Genomic DNA, 22,517 nt, shown 5'->3' with positions numbered 1-22,517 from the left:
TCACAGTCTTTAAAATATAAAAAAAATAACTATATAAAATTTAATAAATTCCGATAAGGAGTGTAAAAGGCTCCTAATCGGATAAAAAAATCAAAAACTCAGAAAAAAAGAAACTTATTAAAAACTCTTCCAGCATTAAAAAATATACGCAATGATATTAAATTTTTTGCATTAACCCAGCACTACGCAGAAATAAAAACAACTGGGTTAAAATTTCATTATCATTGGACAAGACACCACGGATGTTTTTGGGTAGATTAAATTTACGACGCAACGCCGCATAACATATGCAATCCACGAGTATATGGTGCACAGTCATGGAGCAGTTGCATCGTGCGCATAGGGGTGCTTGTCCTCTTGTCATCAGGTAATCGTGTGTGATCCTCGTGTGTCCTATCCGCAATCGACAAAGGACTACTTCCTCACGCCGAGTTTTTCTGTATGAGGAGTCCCATGGTAACACAGAATCTTTAATCTGTCGGAGTTTATTATCAACGGTAGCCGTCCAGTCACCTTGCTCTTAGTGATTGTTTTACATAGTTAATGAAATCAGAAGTAGCAACTCGGGCGGTGAAAGGAGGCTGGTTACATGCTTCTTTGGCAGCGGAATCTGCATGTTCATTACCTAGAATCCCTACGTGGCTAGGGACCCAGCAAAAACTTACTTCTGTGTTGCGATTATTCAACTCAGCGATTGCGTTGTAAATTTCAATGACGATAGGATGTTTGGAATAAAAGTTTTTTAAGGATTGGAGAGCACTACACGAGTCACTGCAAATAAGAATTTTTCTATATTTAGGTTAATGATGTTTAGAGCCTTATTTATAGCGTATAGTTCAGCGGTAAACACACTTGTAATACCGGGTAGACCAAACATATAAGTTCTTTCATTGACAACAAATGCACAGCCAACTGTCGTTTTGTTTCGATCCATCAGTGTATACAACCGCGTGTGGTTTCATCTTGGAGAGAACATACTGAAACATTTGCTGGAAGACAATAAGTAGTGTTGATTGTTTATTGTATGTCGTACGGTCAAAATTAAAATTTATAAGGTTTATTCTCCATGGGGGATATGAGCAAGGATATGTAGGAAAGAATGACGGTGTGTCAACATTTATATGCTGCAGCAGACGCCGGGTACGGACACCTACAGGTCCAGTACGACGTGGATGGTCCTCGTACTTTCCTAGATTAGGATTTCTAAAGACTGAGTCAAGAGCCGGGTGATTTGGCTGTCCTCTGAGACGAGCAAAATAAGATAATAAAAGCTGGTCTCGTCTATCCCAAAGTGATGGTTCACCACAGTCAACAAGTAAGCTTGCGACAGGACTTGATCTAAACGGGCCTGTGCCAAGCCGAAGGAAAGCATGATGTACACTATCCAGCATTTTAAGCACGGTTTGACGAGCTGAAGAGTAGGCGATACAACCATAATCTAAACGGGAGCGAACAAAGGAATAGTAGAAACGGATCATACATGACCTATCGGCTCCCCAGTTGGTGTTAGTAAGGACTCGCATCATATCTAGAAGTTTGGAACATTTTGTTTTTAATTCTTTTAAATGTTTGACCCAAGTAAGACGGCTATCAAAAAATAAACCTAAAAACTTGACGTCGGTAGAAATAGTAATAGTCTCGCAAAGCTGAAAAACTTGAAAACGAAAAAACGCTTTTTTATTTTCTTTATTTTATCTTTGTTAACTTACCATTAAATAAACAAAAATCTTGTTCATAATGGCAAAAAATATTTCGAAACAAGTTTATTAAATAGTTTTTATTCTGTTTAAAAGTGCAATTTTTTTCTATTACATTTTGTTGCGTTGTTTTAAATTAAATCAAATTTTTGAGATTCATATGTTTTTTATTGATTATATTTACATCAATTTTCTCAGAAAAAAATATTCCAATGTCATTTCATCATTTTAATTATTTCAGAATTAATTAAACAAAAGGTATCGCATTAATTATTTGAACTCCCAAACTTAGAAAAAATCCCATGCATAAATATGCACACATTTAAATTTAGTAGCTGAGTTTTTTAAAACTATTCTTCTCAGCTTTAAATCAAAATATTGTTCAATATAAGAAAATATAAATCTACAAATATGAATTATTTTGTACGGAAATACTTTAAACCTTGAAAAATATCAGGAAAGAGAAGAATTCATGTATCATAAACAAAAATCATAAATATAATATATATATTTATGAATTTTAGATGTAAAATATGTTTGAAGGCATAAAACAGTATAAGCAAACCGATCAATTCAAAGAAGTATTACAAAATATTGATTACTTACGTTAACAAGAAAGGATGGTAGGTGGATGCAGACTCCCTGGTGTGTGGGTCAACAACTTAACAAGAGAAACACAAAACTACAATTACGTGTACAAACAATAACCCTACACGGGACAACTAAGAATAATTTGTTAGTATATACAAACAGCAAACAAAAAAGCGTCTTGTTTGTTCAACAACAAAATATTTACTCGGATGAATCTAAAAATAAACGATACAAGGTGAGAACTTAATTTTTATATTTAGTGGTTTAGACAAAATTCTGAAAACAAAAACACCAGTAATGCGGTTTAGCGTTATTATGGCAACCTAAAATTTTGAGTCCTGGGTAAGATGGTGGGTGAACTGCATCCCTTAAACATGAGTATCTTGGAAAATAGGTTCACTGAAAGGAGAAGAATATAAATTAAAAATTAAACACAGATATGCTCAAAATGACACTTAATAAGCTGGTTTTCAAATATCAATGAAATTAAACAACAAAGACTGCAACATCATATCATGGGTTGTGCAACTGCATAAAATAAAACTAGTAAAATAAATTACAAGATACTAGTTTTGTAAATGTTTAATTTTAACTCATAAAAGAAAACATTATAAAACTGATAAACAAATAAAATCTAACATTTAACACACTTACGATTAAAATTAATCAATAGATACAGGGTTTAGAACAAATAGATTTAAAAAAAAGTAAATTAAAAACTGACAAATAAAAAAATTAATAAATAAATAACCAATACTCATGAAAACTACAAAGAAAAAATTTCTACTGCGTTCATAAAAAAAAAAAAAAAAAAAACACAGTTGTGGCTTAAATTGCAAATTCATCATAAAATAAGATTTCAAAAACGACAGTAAAAAAAAAACCTTGCGCAGAAAGACTAACTCATTTCGTTATTTTTTCCACGTTCTAATTTACAGCATCATAACGAACCACGCTTTCAACTTACCCTGCTCAAAGTTTTTAGACCTTACATAGAGCGTAACTTAAGAACGACTCGATAAATATTTATCAAATGTTCACATGCACAACTTCAAATACACTTCTATATCAAATCTAAATTTAAATGAAACTTATCAAGTAGTTTTAGAGATTTTCAAGCCACAAAGTTTTATATACAACGACCCAAAAAGTGGTATAGCTTTTGATTTAGTATCATTAACCCATTCCCCCCACTGATTCTATTGAAATTTTACAGACCTTTTGAAGAAAATTTTAAAAATGTTCTGTGAAAATGTCAACCTTCTACGATTTATAGAAACAAAATGGCGGTTTTCAAATAAAAATATCAATTTCAGATAAACTACATTTTATTCATTACAAAATAGTTGGTAAAAATTATTAAAAACAGATGATAATTAAAACTAGAATAATTAAAAACTGTTAGATAATTATTCATGTTTATCACCAAGTATTAACTTGCTTATTCAATTTGAACAGCTGTTCAACAATACATCATCAATTTTTAATCATTTTTACCAGCTATTTTGTAAAGAATAAAAAGAATTTTGAACCTTAGTTAAAAGTCTGTAAAGTTTCACTAGATCAGTGGGGGAATAGGCGAGCTATACTAAATCAAAAGCGTATACCACTTCGTGGGACACACAGTATATGTATATATAAATTAAACCCAAATTTTAATGAATGGTATTTTCGTACTATTCATATATCAAAACGTAGAAAATTCATTTTCACCTCCTACTCCCACGAAGCGACCGAAAATAACACTAAAAAAGAAAACTGTAAAAAAAAAATTTTAATTAAACAAATTTTTTTTAATTTCAATGTTCGCATTGATACCTGACAACTTAGTCGTGGTAGACAATTAAACGATACTAGGTTTCATATTTAATTGTACTGAATAGTAGTTTCAACTTAAAAAATTACCCGAAATATTTCGTATAGTTTGACTAAACCTAAACCCATTTTTGGAACACTTAAAGAACGGTTCTTGGAACCCTTACGGAACTGTTTTTAAGCTGACTTCTTCCTTTCGACTTTAGACAGACATTGTTTAATCTTATAACCAACAATTGATAACGTATAACGTTAAATACTGGATGTTTCCACATTATTAATAATATTTAATTAATTGTTCTACTTGCCATTTTGTTTTATATATTATATTTTTTTATATTTAGATTTCTTTTTTTTAAATTTATTGACAACTGTTCAGCAGTTGAAATGCACGTTTATTTTAGAATTTAATATTTTGTAAACAGTTTTTCAGTTTTTTCTATTTACAAATTTATTTCAAAATTCATTCAACATATCTCCCTTTGTATTTAATAATATTAAACTGGTCTCTCCATCACTTTCTGAAGATCCAGTTGTTCACAAATCTAAATTTTAAACAAAATCTTTCTTGCAACATTTTTAGCAATTCTGCCATCAGTACTACTACCTTTGTTCAAATACACATGTGCTTTAACTGCGTTGAAACTTTAAAGCACACATCAAACAATACATCCAAAGAATCTCATTTTTGAAGTATCTGTCACTTTAACTTAAAGAGAAAAGTAAACACACTTAGAGAGCGTGTTTCATCTGAATTGAAAGAAATGAAAATAGTGCACCTTATAGTAAAATGGCAATATTGGATAACATGACACTTACATTTATGTAATACCATTTTATAAACTAAAAAAATCTGATGTGGACTCCACATAACTTCCTTGTGCGCCTATTAAATTACATATACACATTTTTAAAAGTACATAAAATGTTATTTCACTAATAACTTCTGATTTTTTATTGTTATTATTGAATTAATATTTATTGTAATTTTTTTTACAATTCAAAGATAATAATAATAAATTAATATATTTAAATTAAAAAAAGGAAGAAAATTTTGGAATACAAAAAAAAATAAACAGGAAGAAAATGTTGCAAATAAGAAAAAAATAAAAAGATTAAGAGAAGATGATAAATATTAAGAGGAAGAAAACGTTAAGACCAAGGAAACAATAAAAAGATTAAGAGAGGATGATGAATATAAAGAGAGAAAATTTGAAAACTAGAGAACGTGTACACAAATTAAGATCAGAAGAATTAATCAAACCAAAGAGCGATTAAATGGCAACAAAACATAAATAAACAAAATGATGATAAACTCCAACTTAGGGAGACTATTGTACGACAATATCATAGTAGTAATGAACTAAAAAAGATAAGAATTTTTTGCAATTTATTAAAGATCGGGCAAGTATGCCTCAGTGTACATGTTGTTCTTGTGGGGGTCTACTTTTCAGTCACTCTGTAGGTAATTTTAATGTACATAAAATTAAACAAAAATTCCAGAATAATTAAATAAAATTAAAAAAAAAGAAAATCTTAAAATAATACGATTCTAAATTATAATTTTCAATTAAAATTAAATAATCAGATGTTTCACCACATCAATTATTATATACACTTACGTAATAATGCCTATTAAATTACATGTAGCCCACACATTTCTAAAAGTATATACAATTTTATTTCACTAACAATGTCTGATTTTTTTTATTATTATTGAATAATTATTTATTGTAATTTTTTTTCTACAATCACGGGTTAATAATTATTAATAACTAGTAAAATTAAAAAAAAAAAAGAGATGAACTGTTGAAATTTTGTATTTAGGACTGTTGTAATATCTAGTTGTGTGCCTCCCCATTTTATTGCAATCGACTGAACCAAAAGTATCCAAAAAAAAGTCAAAAATGCAATTCTTTTTGGATTTTGGACTTCTTAACTGCAGTAATAAGCCCTCATTAAGAGCTTTTCAACGATATAAGTGGTACTTATTTTCATTGGTTCCAGATAATAAACCAAGATGTATCCAGAAAATCAAGAATTTATTGAAAGAAGTATAACAGTATAATACAGATTTTATAAAAAATTATTATTTCTACGATAATTCTTATTTTTTAGTTCATTACTCCTCTGATATTGTCGGACAATATTCTCAATAAGTTGGAGTAGATCATCATTTTGTTTATTTGTGTTTTGTTGCCAGTCTTTTAATCGCTCTTTGGTTTGATGTAATTCTTGTGCTCTTAATTTGTGTACACGTTCTCTAGTTTTCAAATTTTCTCTCTCTTTATATTAATCATCCTCTCTCAACTTTTTCCTTTCTTCCAACAGTTTTTTTAATTTCTGCTTGCATTTTCCTTTTCAGGACTCTACTCTATTCTTCTTGATAGAAGTTTTTTATTTTTTCTAAAAGACATTCTTCATATCATCTTCTAGAGCTTCTCACTGCAGTGAGCATTTTTTTTGTAATGAAAACATTCTCCTTGCCCTGAGCATTTAAAATTGCATAAAAACCATTTTTTTGATAAATTATTCTCTCTTCTTGTAAATTCTCCACAATAAGAAATGTGTTAATGAAAAAGCCACCTCTGAAACTTTATGCAATTGCTCATGTCTAAAAATTCCACACTTTTTCCGACTAAGTTTACATTTCCTGACTTTTCTTGCCTGTTGGAACCACGGTTTAAGCAATGAAAGCCAATGATGGATAAACAGAGATGGAGGATGAAATGAAAACATTTAAAGAGAATGGACGATGACAAGACACATAAATTGAAATGTAAAAGAGAGAAGGTGAGCCAAAGAAAGGCCTAGAGATAGATGACTGAAAAATTAATAGAATGGAAGGCCTTAAGATAGACGCACAAAAACAAAAAGGGAAGGAAGATGTGGAACAGGGACGGTGACAGGATAAGAAAATGGAGTACTTATGTATCAAGTATATGCAACTAACAGCTGGGAACTGCAAATATTATGAAAATGATGATTGATACCACATACATGATATTCATGTTTTCTAGCAAATTATTATCATTATAAAACTGTCATTACTTTAGCTTGATCATACTGCTAGATGGTCCCACGGCTTTTTCAAAAAAACTACTTTATATTTCTGCTTTATATGAAACGTTGAATTTTCTTTAACAAAAGTAGTTGATGGAGTTTAAAATAACCCTCAAAATTTTTATATTACTATTTATGGAAATTTTCATATAATAAAATTTGTATACAACACTGATTTCACATAAAAATTAGTCTAAGAACTTTCATAAGTACTATCTACCACCAAGAACACCTCAAATGGTCACTGACATAAGTAATGCCAATTACCTTTAACTTGAGATGAAAACACTGGTCAACATAAAATTTGGAACTGAAAAGTGAGTCGATGTTCTATGTAGTATTTATATGCTGAATCTGAATATGTATTAAAAATCAACCCATCACATAACATTCTTAAGTTACAACCTCTTAAATTTATTTGTTCCATCATAACAAATAAGTTAGTATATCTGTATGTTTGCTTATTCACATCTGATTTATATTGTGATGCATGCTGTAGACCTTTTTGATACATTAACAGTCGAATGATGTCATTTCATGTCAAGCCAGTGAGTCAAGTAATGAGTAATTCAACGCAATAAAATTTTCTTCAGAATGAGTTCAGCTCATGTTATGACTTGCAGTGTTCTTTAGTTGTAGTAGTGGGTTTATCATATACATATTATAAAGAATTATTTTACTGAACATTAAAACTTGTTAAGTTGCGCGTGTTTCAAGCTGTGTTTTATTGCACTACATGGCGAAACAATTTTATGAAGTATTTTAAGTAATTAAGAATTCATAAATTTTTTTTTTTTTGTCTTCAGTCATTTGACTGGTTTGATGCAGCTCTCCAAGATTCCCTTTCTAGTGCTAGTCGTTTCATTTCAGTATACCCTCTACATCCTACATCCCTAACAATTTGTTTTACATATTCCAAACGTGGCATGCCTACACAATTAATTCCTTCTACCTGTCCTTACAATATTAAAGCGACTATTCCAGGATGCCTTAGTATGTGGCCTATAAGTCTGTCTCTTCTTTTAACTATATTTTTCCAAATGCTTCTTTCTTCATCTATTTGCCGCAATACCTCTTCATTTGTCACTTTATCCACCCATCTGATTTTTAACATTCTCCTATAGCACCACATTTCAAAAGCTTCTAATATTTTCTTCTCGGATACTCCGATTGTCCAAGTTTCACTTCCATATAAAGCAACACTACAAACATATACTTTCAAAAATCTTTTCCTGACATTTAAATTAATTTTTTATGTAAACAAATTATATTTCTTACTGAAGGCTCGTTTCGCTTGTGCTATTCGGCATTTTATATCGCTCCTGCTTCGTCCATCTTTAGTAATTCTACTTCCCAAATAACAAAATTCTTCTACCTCCATAATCTTTTCTCCTCCTATTTTCACATTCAGTGGTCCATCTTTGTTATTTCTACTACATTTCATTACTTTTGTTTTGTTCTTGTTTATTTTCATGCGATAATTCTTGCGTAGGACTTCATCTATGCCGTTCATTGTTTCTTGTAAATCCTTTTTACTCTCGGCTAGAATTACTATATCATCAGCAAATCGTAGCATCTTTATCTTTTCACCTTGTACTGTTACTCCGAATCTAAATTGTTCTTTAACATCATTAACTGCTAGTTCCATGTAAAGATCAAAAAGTAACAGAGATAGGGAACATCCTTGTCGGACTCCCTTTCTTATTACGGCTTCTTTCTTATGTTCTTCAATTGTTACTGTTGCTGTTTGGTTCCTGTACATGTTAGCAATTGTTCTTCTATCTCTGTATTTGAACCCTAATTTTAGGGTTGAAATGTTCAGCATTAAAATGCTGAACATTTTATTCCAGTCTACGTTATTGAATGCCTTTTCTAGGTCTATAAACGCAAAATATGTTGGTTTGTTTTTCTTTAATCTTCCTTCTACTATTAATCTGAGGCCTAAAATTGCTTCTCTTGTCCCTATACTTTTCCTGAAACCAAATTGGTCTTCTCCTAACACTTCTTCCACTCTCCTCTCAATTCTTCTGTATAGAATTCTAGTTAAGATTTTTGATGCATGACTAGTTAAACTAATTGTTCTGTATTCTTCACATTTATCTGCCACTGCTTTCTTTGGTATCATGACTATAACACTTTTTTTGAAGTCTGACGGAAATTCCCCTTTTTCATAAATATTACACAACAGTTTGTATAAATTAAAACTTAATTATTTTTATAATCAGGTAAGTATTTCTGTAATATTTCAGTTTACTTTCATTCATTAAAACATTTTGAATTTTACAATCAATAAAAAATAGGCTTGTAAAAATTCTCCAAATATTTTTTTATGTTTGTGGAGAATTCACCACAAAAATTCAACAAAAACCAGTATCGAATCTGCTGAAAACTGCTTACAAACATTATTTTGACTTCCCTTGGGAGACCAAGATAGATCCTGGGCTCCAAACGTAGCATGCATAAATTGCTATGTTAAACTAACGCAGTGGTTAAAAGGGAAAAAAGAGCATTTGGCGTACCTATGATTCGGCAAGAGCCCACTAACCATTATGATGACTGCTATTTTTGCTGAACAAATGTTACTATTTTCAGTTCAAACAATAAAAGCATTATTGCATACTCAAATGTTCATTCAGCTATCAAGCCAGTACTTTATGGTGTTGATTTACCAATTACTCCAACTTCTTGGAAAGAAATTTCTGATTCGCCAGAAGGCTCAGCCAAAGAGTTCAAAACTTTAAGAAAGATTACATTCCAGAAAAATCAAATAGTGAACCTCATCTCATCACACAAGCAGAACTGGGCGACCTCATTTGTGACTTGTATTTGTCAAAGCAACATGCAGAATTCTTAGATTCATGTCTTAAAGAATGGAATTTATTAAACAAGGATACTAAAATTTCAGTATATAGAAATTTAAACAAAAATTTACTGAAATACTTTAGAAAAGATGATTTAATTTGTTCCTGCCATGACGCTAGGGGGCTAATATCTGAACTGGGTATTGAATATGTTATTCATGATCATCATTTATTTATAGACTCATGCTGGATTAAAAATTAAAAAAAAAATATTTTTCCCTTTAAGTTTATTATTTTAGGCAAAGTTGTTAAATAACTCACATAAGTTCTCTTCTATACTGGTAGCACATGCTGTAGGAATGAAAGAAACATATGAAAATATGTCAAAAATTTTAATTAAGTATATTAAATACTAAGATAAAGATATTAAGTATAATGAACACTCATGACGAATCATTGCCAACCTGAAAGCAACACGGCTTCTTCTCGGTCTCCAGAGTGGCTTTACAAAATGTATTTCTTGTGTTTATGGGATAGTCGGGCTACAGATAAACACTAAGCAGTTTCTTTTTTGGGCCAAGAAGAAATCAGTTTACCCCAGGAAACGAAAATGTCAATATTCCCCTTGTAGAAGCAATCGTATTATTTTATCACCTCTACACATAAAGCTAGGCCTCATGAAGAATATTGAAAAAGCAACTGCTTTAAATACTTAGCTGAGGTTTTTTCACAATTAAGTGAAGCCAAATTAAAAGAGGGAATATTCATCGGACCACAGATTAGAAAATTAATTCATGAAAATATATCTGACAGCAAACTGAATTCTAAAGAACTAATAGCATGCAAATCATACAAAGATGTCGTTACTGGTTTCTTGAACACAAAAAAGCTAAAAACCATGATCACCTTATAAATGAACTCTTAGTGAACTACAAAAATTTAGGCTGCAGAATGTCATTGAAAATTCAATTTTTACATTCTCATTGGACTTTTCTCTTTAAACTTGGGTGCTAATCCGCGACGAACAAGGAGAGAGGTTCCACAAAGATATACTGCAGATTAAAGAACGTTATCAAAGCAGGTGGGATGAATCTACGACGGATATCTCTAAAATAAAGACCGCTGGGAAATTTCTCTCCTTAAGGTTGGAAAATCTGTGTCGTTCATGGCACGCTAGTAATGTACACACTGCATTGTGTTATGTTATGTAAGTTGCCGTGTTGTAGTATCTTTGATTACGTGAGAATTATTATGTTATAAAATGAACAAGAAAATAGATGTTGCCGCCTGACTGTAAAATACGTGGAGTCATACGTTTTTTAAACCATCAAGCCGGCTGCAATTCATACGTAGTTGGTTACTGTGTACGGTGGTAAAGTAATGAATGAAAGAAACGTCCGAAAATGATGTGAAAGGTTTAGAAGTAACAGAATTAATGTGCATGAAGAAGAACGTTCGGGGAATCACCGAGGACTTGTTGAAACGCGTCGATGCTCAAATCAGAAAAGATAGTCACTTAACAATTTCCGATCTGGCCCTTCTTTTTCCTGATGTTTCAAGAGCCGTTATCGGTCACATTGTTCATGACCATTTAGGCTTCAGAAACGTTTGTGCACCTTGGGTCCGCACGTCTTAACGGAACATCACAAAAAAATCCGAATGGCATCTCCTTTGGAATTATTGATGCGCTAAACAGAAAAAGGTGATGACTTCCTTAATTCAATTGTTACCGGCGAGATTTCGTATGACAGGCTAGAGAGAAAACGACAGTCAAGTGAATGGTGTCATTCTCAATCACCAACCAGAGCGATAAAGGTCAAGCAACAACCATTTAGACGCAAAGTGATGGCCAGTCTTTTGGAATCGGTTTGGCATACTGCTGATTGATTTCATGCCACGCGGAACGAGTATAAATGCAGAAGCCTACTGCGAAACTCTACGTAAGTTAGGTGCGCCATTCAAAATCGGCGACGTGCTGCTGGTCCGACACGTGATTTACTGGAAAAAATTGGATGGGAAATTTACGATCACCCACCACACAGTCCGGCTTAGCTCCTTCTGATTACTAATTGTTTGGGAGATTGAAAGAACTTTTAAGTAGTAAACAATTCGTGGGTGACGATGAACTTAAAAATACTGTTAATCAGTGGCTAAATGGACTGGCGGCAGAAGAACACGACGAGGGTATATTGAAGCTGGTTATTGCTACGATAAATGTCTTAATTCATTTGGCGATTATATAGACAAGTAGTACAAGGTATATAGTTTAAAAGAAATAAAAAATATTTATAAAGTTTTCAGAATAAATTTTTTACAATGAAACGGTCTTTACTTTAGAGATAAACTCTCGTATAATGAGTGACTGACTATTGCTGGATGATAAACAGAGAAGACTTTACTGAACACATAAGGAAAATAAGAAAAAAGAAATTTAAAAAAACAAAAATGACTGCAAAATAAAATTAGGTATTTTAATTTTAATTGTATTATTATTATCTTTGTATTTTATTAAATAGTTTCTCCACATTTTAAAGGGTCATAATAAAAAAATCTGAGGCTAATGAAGAAAAACTGATTTCATTTTAAGATTCAGCATAAAAAATACATTCACCTACATTTACCTCAGTTCCAAATTTTTTTTTTGACCTGTGTAATTATACAATAATCATTATTTCAATAAATTATTAAAAGGACTGTAAATTTTTAAAAGAATATTTAAAATAAATTTTTCAAAAAAATACATCAAATTTAAAAAATAAAATGAACCAATTTAAAGTAAACTGTTTTGAAAAAAAGATGTGAAAACTCACTAATGGTTACTCTTTAAGAATAGTTCATTTAAATTCTTTTTCCTTTAAATTCATTTTTCTTTTTTTAACTGGGAAATAAAAAAATGCTCAAAAACCATTTACTTAAAATCTAATGCTAGGGTAGTTATTGTGATTGTTAAACAATCACCAGTAAATTCTAAGGAAATAATACAGAAATAATAGTCAAAAAATATTCTAAGAGGCAAAAAATATTTAATACAATTTTTTTGTAAAAAATTTGTCATAACATTAAACAGTAATTAAGCTCAGTGACATGTTTAGTTGAGTACGGAGTAGCACACCATGACTTTCTTACCGGAGTTTGTAATTATTATTCACAATAAAAGCATTTTATTTAGTTATCGGCAGTTCATCATACCAGCGGCTAAGTTATCGATATAATTTCAACAACATTTTTTTTTTATAACACATAATAAACGGCAATTTGAAATGGTAAACAAATTTCAGTTATCTGATAAAATAAGAGAAATATCGCCAAATAATTTGTACAAGCTTAGATTAATATAAGATTTCACAGAGTGCAGATTTACCTGATCCTTTTTTCTACTAGATTAATTAATCAATTTTAAAAAAAAATCCTTCCGGGTATTGATCGTATTAATACAAGATAGTGAATCTTTTATCACTTTCCGCGCATTTATAATCCATTAGCACACAAACATTATGAACACTTTTATACATTTACGGAATAAACTTACAGTAGAAATGTTACCTTAATTATCCTAAATATTTACCACCCATTAAATTTTTATTGTAATGGCATAATGCCTAAGCACTCGCTGTTTGTATTACCATCATCGTGACTTTCAGATACTTCGTCATTAAAGTGAATTATTATAAGTTCTATACATCATCTTGCGGGTCGTCTGCTTGCCACATTTCATTTTCCACTTTCTTCTTGTGATCGCAATAATTATTCCATTGTGAAACACTTACTGTAGGAAATTCCCTGATTATTAGTGCTCATACATCATTTATTTTAAACGTTGTTGAATTTAGTCACAAACCTTTCAATCTGACTCCATACGAAGTCAATAGGATTAAGCTCGCAGTGATATGGTAGTAAACAGAATGATCATTTTCTTCTCCTGGGCTATTTCGTCAATGACACGAAATTGAAATTTATGTTTAACTTTGTTTACTTTAATAAGAAGTTATTTTTTTTAAAGTGTCTTGTGGATAACCGATTCCTCTGATGTAAGCCACTCCATAATGTACTAGTAATCCTTCTTTGAAGCAGTAGTGGGGATATTTTCTTTCTTCCTTGAGTGGTATTGGGCGTAATCCATAACGATAACGCTTCCTTCGGGAAGTACTACTATAATGTTATCTCTCATCCTTTTTTAAAAATGTGAGCTTTGCATTTCGTCATGATAATCAGTATTTGAAATTTTGGCCAGGAAAATTAAATCAGAGACTTTAAGAAATCATTTCTCTCCTCCGTCATTGGCGACAACAAATCGAGGTCCTTTGGAAAAAGTCTTCAGTCCAAACCATAATCCTGCTAATAAAGCATCTTTTGGTGTTTTAATCGTGACTTTTGCCGTATTTTATTGCAAGTATGATTTACATGCACCCAAGTTTCATCCAAATATGCTATTCTTCTTCCCTCTTCCGTATAATTTTTAATGACTCTTAAATACGAATGCCACCTGCAAATTATGTCCAAATTACATTCAATCCTCACAGATTTTCGATTTATTTTTTTGAAAACAAATCCCGACATCTTACACTAATCGACAGAAAGTTTTTAAACTGAAGTTAGGAATATTACTGTCATTATTTACTACCACTAGAACCTGTGAAATGGTTGGGGGTTGGTTTTCCATGAAATAATTTTGAAATGTTCTTCTTACGGCACACATTACAAAGTCATTGTGTATTTAAGTTTACGACTAGATTTTTAAAAATGTTTCCTTGTTTTTCGCGGCGTGATCGTTCGTTTTTCGCTCATTTAGAATTCTAAACACAGTAGGCCGGCTAATTTAATAGCTTCACAAGTTTTCTCAACTATATAATTAATAGTCCTCAGGTTATGTTTTTAAGAAATAATCATAAACATTAATTACAGTTAACCTTTCCCCACTCTTAATCGGCTTTTCTTTTTTATGGGCACTTCTGTTGACTGAACTAATTTCGGGTAAAAATAAATTAAAAATAAAACTAAATATACGGCATAAATGGATTAAATAATTTTTAAATAACAATATACGCGATACTTCCTGTACGGTATGCAAATCACACAGCCTTCAAATTAATAATTAATACGTAAACATTACACGTCCGGTTTCAACGAAATTCAATAGCTGACTAAATGTTATTAAAAAAAAAGGATGAAGTCTGTATAACATCAGCCACAGCCTATATGATAGCTACAATATAATAACAAAGTATAAAAATATTGAATAAGGAGATTTAAATGTAAAGGAAAAGACTTCTGTATGAATCAGAACATTTTAATCAGTAATATCACAATTAATTGTCGAAAATTGATCGATTAATACATAGGAATTAAAAAGAATGACGTAATAAGTGTTAATGATAAAAATAAATACACATGGAAACGTTAAACAAAATGCGATATCACATATAATCATTTCATCTCCTTTTCCCACGGCTGATCGTGAATTACAATATTATCCATTTAAACAACAGTGTCAACTAAACGTATCATTTGGTATACGAAAGCGCACAAGAGCAGAGAGAGATATAGGGTAGTTTTCATTAAGAGGCTTATTAAATTGTGAATCAGTTTCTTGATTTTTAAGTAAATCAAAAGGACTTTAGTAAATTGAATTGTAAGGTGAAATTGTGGTTGTTGCGGTCAAAACTTGTTTTGTTGGTATGAGGATAGCATTTTTGGTGTTTAAAGACTCAATCAAGCAATTACCTGAATACATAGTCTAATTGAAGTTAGATATAGGAAGAGTTTTCGTGTAAAGAAATCACCGGTGATAGAGAAAGATGCAGGGATCGCGCTTCCGCGAATCGGTTAATTTGATAATTGAGGGCTGTAAGCAGTGGTGACTCGTAGCTAAACTTAATGGGGGTGCTGCTCTAGAAAATCTTTTTCTGGGCCTTTTCAAGGCCACGGTTAAAATTTTCTGTAAAATAAAAGGACCGAAAAAAATTAAACAAAGAGATTAGCTGGAAGCAAGATAATCTAATTCTACACTTTATCGCATTCAAGAATATGGTACATAATTTTTAAGCACAACACACGCGGCTAAAAAAAAAAAACTACCTTCCACCAGCACGCCAGGGTCGGCACTGCGGGAGCGACAGTACTCCCTCTTCTTCGCGGCCTCTCGTGCAGCTTCCTATGTGCGCATTCACACAACAACCAAACACCACGCCACTATAACTGTAAAACGCACTGATTTTCCATACAATGATTTTTGTATCTTTTCATACTCTGGGGGATCGCTACTGACATTAAGCTTAAGGATTATATATTGAACAACTATAAAGAAAGAATTAAACAAAAAAGGACTTATTATATTAAATATTATTGATAGTATCAAGTGAAAATATGGGGTGCTGCAGTTCCACAGTGCCTACAGCAACGGAGGGGGTGGTGTGGCGACCGGAATCGTCACAAGGCGGTTGGTCTTCCCCTACAGCAGTCAGGCTGAATGTACTTCCTCAATTTTGTTCATCAAAGATGATAAGCGTTTGATTCATTTAAGGTAAATGCCATGTACGAACCCACCGGGTTGGTCTAGTGGTGAACGCGTCTTCCCAAATCAGCTGATTTGGAAGTCGAGAGTTTCAGCGTTCAAGTCCTAGTAAAGTCAGTTATTTTTACACGGATTTGAATACTAGATCGTGGATACCGGTGTTCTTTGGTGGTTGGGTTTCAATTAACCACACATCTCAGGAATGGTCGAACTGAGAATGTACAAGACTATACTTCATTTACACTCATGCATATCATCCTCATTCATCCTCTGAAGTATTATCTGAACGGTAGTTACCGGAGGCTAAACAGGAAAAATAAAGAAAGAAAGAACAAATCCCATGTACGAAGTCGAACCTTTCTTGTAATAAATTTTTATCTTATCCAACTCTATATAATAAAGAACTTTGATTAGGTCTTGATAGGCAAGAGTTAAAGGTTTAATGGTAAGCTTTAAGAGTTAAAGGTTTAGTTTAGACTTTTTAAGCTAAGTTTATACTTTCAATAAGGATTAAATAAAGCAAAAACTGTTCTTTGTATTATTACATTAACTCTTTAGACACAATTACAAATACTTAATTCATAGTTTCATAAGTATTGTTTATTTTTTATACTTAATTTTTTTTAATTTCCTCAGTATCTACAGATAATGATTCTGCAACAATCGAAATCACTGCTTATTTGCCTTTACATTTTATTTAATCTTAATAAAAAATATGGATATATTAATGAAGAAATGTTGTACATTTTAAAAACGCTGTTTGCAAGAAATGAATTAGGAGAATTACAATTTTAATAAAAATTATGGAAAAAATATATATAAATCTACTGAAGAAACAAAATAAGGCTGAGTACTGGAAACATGAATTATTTTTTGTATTTATTTTTCTGAACAATTTTCCTGGATTTCTGTATGATTTTGAGTATGACAGTTATGTCAAACCATACGTAATTAAATAAAAACATCTAATACTACAATCCAAGTAATTATTATTGCGTGAATAACGACAGAAAAAAACAGATTAAAAATAACCTCAATTATTTTTTAGACAATTTAATTTTTTTCAATTAACTACTCTTCCACATGATTATCTTACAATAGGATCCTTTTCTAAAAGAAAAAAATAATCAAAATCAGTTCTATTGGTAGAGAATAATGTTTAAATATGCATTTACTGCCATCGTTTAAGTATTTTAAATAGGTTAGTAAGATAAAAACATCAACAGAAATGTAATAAAACAACTGTTATATCAGAGACAATTTAAATATACTAATGACGCTACCAACAATTACAATAAAGGCAATATAAGTTATATGCGAGACAAAAATTAAATGAAAATGTTTTATGTTATGAATGAAATGTTTATTCAGGTGTAAGTAAAATAAACAGCTGTTTTCCTTACTATTCAAATAGCATTATCGAGCATAATAAGTTTACATAAAATTAACACAATAAATTGAAATAAAAATTATATTATATCTGATAAGAAATATCACACAAACTGCTTTTCTTTGACAGATATCGAATTTAAAAATAATACAATCTAGAAAAGCACTAACTTATCAACAAGAATGTTAGAAAAAAATTACAAAAATGAGTAATGTTGAACAAAATTACTAATAAAATTCAGTAAAAAAATATAAATAGAAAATTTGTTTAAAAAATAAAATTTAACAACTCGACATGGGTTTTGTCACCAGTATAAATAATGAAATTAACAAGTAAATTAATTATAAAAACAATTAAAAGATAAATATTGAACAAAATAGAATAAAAACTTATTATAAACATTAAATTTTGCAAACAAATAATTATCATAATTAACTTTAATAATATCTATGTTTTGTTTATAAATACCCTTTATTACTACTTATTTAATTATTCTAAATTCTAACATAATATTTCACAAGGTATACCCATTTAAAAATAAAACTGGCCTTCATAATAATATTTATCCCACATGGCTGATGTGGGGGTTGATAATAATTAGGTTACACATGAACTAACTTTTTACTCTTGATTAGGATCATCTAAAACAATACTCTTTTATTTATTTATTTTTTTTTAAATATTTATATAATTTTTTAATTTATTTTTGTATTTCAAATTATTTCTGCTAATTATATCAATCTAGTGATGATATTTTTGTAATGATAATTTACTGATGAACTTTTCGTAAATGGTGTTCTTGGGCGACTTGTCTTTTCAACTTTATATAAAAATTAGTACAACCCAATAAAATAAAAACTTTAAAAAAAATATTATTGTAATTATGCATATTTTATTATCATATGCAATTAGATGGTAGCAGCATTTAAATAGCTTTAAAAACAAATCAGCAGCTACTTGATTTTGAAATTAATTGCGGAGAATTGAATTTTATTTAAGCTATATCACAGAGTTCTAAAGTTTTGTTAAAGAAGTTACAGACAGCATATAAAAAAGAATTGTATAATATGCAGCAAACTTACTTCAGAAATACAGCAAGAAGAGGTGAATAAACTGCATGTAAATTTTGTACACTGTTCTCCATCAATAGAGCAATAAAATAAAGAGTATTTTTAAAAAATTCTTAAGATAAATTAAATCTATTACAATTTCTACTTTTAAATATTCACGAAACTGAAAGCACACTCATCACTTTTTCAAAAAGTTTTAAACTAAATTGACTTTTCCGTAAAAAAATCACAATACAAAAAATATAAAAGAAATCAGTTAATCACATTTGAACAATAAGTGATTAAAATAAAACTGTAATAGCTGTTCATGATTTTCTAATGTACTGAAATGTACATCCCATTAATTATTAGGTATATAATTTTATTGTCATGTCACATTTCAACAGATTTTTTCTTTCTTCAAAATATTGAATATCATTAGAATTTAAAAGCGAGCTCCCCCTCAAAGTCAAAATTTGTATGTATACAAGAAGACCATGTCAGGAAATAAGACAGGGCCGTACTTTTAACCAATCCACATGCAACACACGGTCATAAACAATTTTAATGTCATAATGTTCTTTATCTCCATAAATTTATTCTTAGAATGTTAAATATCATTAAAATTTATAAGGTAACTCTATTCAAAATCTTGTAAACAGAATAATATTGTTTCTATAAAAGTAATCTTTAACTTTAGAAATTGGTCAGAAATGTTTTACATATTTGGATAATTTATTAAAGATAGAAATTAAAACATAAGGTTTTCTCACAAGCTGAAATAAGATGATAAACGATCTTTTTGTTCATTTAATGCAAGTGAATTATTACTGAAACGTATATTTGCAAACAAATTGTTTGCTATGTATAATGTATAATGAAATATTAAATGATTCTACATGTATATACTTCAAATATATATATGTTTTTAAACAAAGATTAATTAATAAATATGAACCCTTGAAATATTAAATGATTTTATTTTTTCTAGCACCAAGCAAAGATCTAACAACCATTTTTATATACTTTTATTGCAATGTTTTAATAATTTTATAACTTCTTCTTTTTAACATAGTCTTAAGATGCAGTCATATTTCAGATAGTATGTATAGGTATAATAAATATTTGATAAATGATGACAAGCTTAGTGATCGATTACAACCTTCAGGGTGATACAATATAGGTTTAATCTCAATTTCAGCAAATCAATCAACCAAATAAATTTGACCATGAAAAGATATCCAATAAGATGCTCAAAAATTGAACTATGAACAAAAGAAATGCTGCTGTATCTTAAATACTGATGCATCTACTCTTTACAGATATCAACAATTATATTCATAATGTAATCTATATTTTGTGCTAGAAAGAAGTTGTATTGTAACTATTGTATTATTTTATGTAAACTTGAACATTAGGGTATATTAAAACTATTATCTGATATTTTACAAAACTGGTTGAAGTGGTTTTATAAGTTTAATGAAATGAAAATAAAAAAATATTATCCACATTTTTTTATGATTACATTTTATTGCACAACAGTGGGAAAAAAAGTTAATGTTTCTTAAATTATAACAGTAAACAAATGTGAATGAAAAAATAATCTTAATGCAGGTTTTAAAACAATATTTTCCTGAAATGACAACTGTTTCACAAAATATAATACAGTATAAAACCAAGTCTGCTGAAAAATTTTGGATACATCAATTTAAAATTAATATGCACTTTATCTGATCAAAATTTAATAGAACCATACACAAACTTTGCTAAAGGCACAACAATCAGTTAACCAATAACATAAATCAAATTAAACAACTACAAAAAAGTTAAACAACTGATAATAAATCAGTGTCAAATAAAAAACAATAAAATTCACTAAAATAAACAAACACTCATTGAATAACAAGCAGTTAAATTACCAGCAATTTTCAATAAAAGTCAAGGTTTGAACAAATATTCTGAACCATGTTCAATAACACTTTTAATTCAACATAATAAATACCTTTTTGGAACAGCTTTCAGAGATTTAAAAAATGTATATTTATGATATAAACAAGGATCAATAATTACATTTTTTTCATATACAACTCATAGTATGAAAGATAAATGATGTTTACACTTTTAAAAAATAATACAAATCAATTTTTAAATATCTGGAAATATGAATTCAGAAACTCTTTTTAACCCAGCCACTTCTCCAGCAATAATCCACGTGACATTCATCTTTAAATGGTTACAAAAGCAAATTGTGCAGTCAAACAGTACATGTACTCTCTGTTGTTCTTATAATATGTACATTTAGTATACAAACATAATATTAAACTAATAATCTATCTGATAATATATAGAGCAAGAGATTGGTGTCTTGAAAAGATCTTCTGTAAGTATATTATAGTAAAGTAGTTATACTAGGTATATGACATACTTATACCACAAATGTTAATTGTAAATTAATGTAATTATTACGTTAAATATTGAACCATTTTATTCATAACTTATGTACTTACAGAAATGACATTTCTATTTGTAACTATTTTCAATAATTATTTAATTTAAGGTACAGACTTTATCACCAACATTTAACAATCTTTTAAAATAGTAAACAAAAGTAATTAAACTGTTTTATGACAATGAATTTTGTAAGACATACACCAAATAAAACCATAAAAACTGTTAATACAGCATCTAACAGTTTTTAACATTCGAAAATAATACTTTTTTATGAGATTCACTGCATCATAAAAATAATTTGTAAAAAAACTTTTTCTACCTAAAGTTTACCTTGCTTCTTGGAAGATAACGAAAATATGCTCTTTACTAAACAAAATTAAAATATCTGAAGTTAGTTTATGTCGATTATAAATTACCATTATTATTTTCTACAGTTTCGTAGTTAATAACATCTTACTTGAAATTCAATATTCAAGTACTATGCTGTATTGGGAAAATAAAATTAAACAATCTTCATACACAATCAATCTAACCAAACAAGTTTTGAAGAAGCATAGGGTGATATGTTAAATTACATAACATCCATCAATTATTAATACTCACCAATCAGAATCCCAAAACACAAATTAAAAACAAATAAAGGTAAATCACTGGAAACAACACGACAACGTACAACACTATGACAAGCTCGAACAGCTGTGACTAACGGATTACTTCTCAATTTCAGTTAATCTGCTTCTACAATGTGCTTTCTTTTTGTGCCGCATGCGCGATAAAGATGAAAGTTGATACGAGATGGCAGCAGTCTACAGGACAATTATACGTAACCCTACCAAAACACGTCAGTAAACATCCACGAGTAAAACACGGCTGGATTTAATTTTTATGATGAAACAACGATTTTTTTCAAAATATTACAAACTTACGGAACATAAATAAAACTGATTGGTACAACAATTTAATTAAATAAAACTTATAATTACATTATGCGTTGCTTTAAAATTGTAATAAAATGTGTGAACAATAACTAATGGAATTTATTGCACAGTCGTGTTTCTTTTTCAGATAACTTATTTGTTTAAAATGAAGTTGAATAAAATATGATTAATCTTCAGTTTAAACAGTACTGAATGTTTAATAGTTCCATTG

The 22,517-nt window shown here is 29.8% G+C and overlaps 1 protein-coding gene across 1 annotated transcript in view; it reads right to left on the bottom strand.

Moving 5' to 3' along the window:
• Positions 1-22,144, bottom strand: part of LOC142326840 (putative sodium-coupled neutral amino acid transporter 10) — a 119,565-nt gene extending 97,421 nt beyond the window's left edge. The window contains exon 1 of the mRNA XM_075369571.1: positions 21,972-22,144. The gene's annotated coding sequence lies outside the window, so the exon portion shown is untranslated. The remainder of the gene's footprint in view (positions 1-21,971) is intronic.
• Positions 22,145-22,517: the final 373 nt, after the last annotated feature.

Source organism: Lycorma delicatula, chromosome 6 (assembly GCF_047948215.1).
Source record: "Lycorma delicatula isolate Av1 chromosome 6, ASM4794821v1, whole genome shotgun sequence".
Classification (NCBI taxonomy): Eukaryota; Metazoa; Arthropoda; class Insecta; order Hemiptera; family Fulgoridae; genus Lycorma; species Lycorma delicatula.
The sequence above is the reverse complement of the archived record's forward strand: the minus strand, read 5'-3'. Positions and strand labels throughout refer to the sequence as shown.